This window comes from Penaeus monodon, chromosome 20, assembly GCF_015228065.2.
Source record: "Penaeus monodon isolate SGIC_2016 chromosome 20, NSTDA_Pmon_1, whole genome shotgun sequence".
Taxonomy (NCBI): Eukaryota; Metazoa; Arthropoda; class Malacostraca; order Decapoda; family Penaeidae; genus Penaeus; species Penaeus monodon.
Window position 1 is genome coordinate 3,583,985 of NC_051405.1, and position 429 is coordinate 3,584,413.

The following is a 429-nucleotide window of genomic DNA, read 5'->3' on the forward strand; positions in this document are numbered from 1 at the left end:
TAAGGATACACATTCGCTCCTGAATAAATATTCTTGTGAGCAGCTTTACATGAATCATAGGACACTATAAGGGTTCAGTTACATCATCCTGCACCGTTGATAAAGCGAATAGATTGCGAAGAAAGATTAACGATTGGTTAAATCCCATGCGGTGATACCGAATAAAAACTTCAACCAGTTAATTAATATTTATGGAATGTACATAGACCTTGCTTCTTTTCTGTTAAAGGTTTCTTTTGTAAAATAAAAAAAAACAAAGGTCTTGATGGGACTGATTGTAGTACAGAACATTAAAAAATCAGTACAATCATAACCGAGTGCTAGAGGATGTCCACGTGTGCCATCGGGCCAAGGGAGAGCTTGTCAAAAAACAGAATGAATGCAAGGACGACCACGTGTAGAGAAGCTGGATCAGGCAAAATGTTAAGA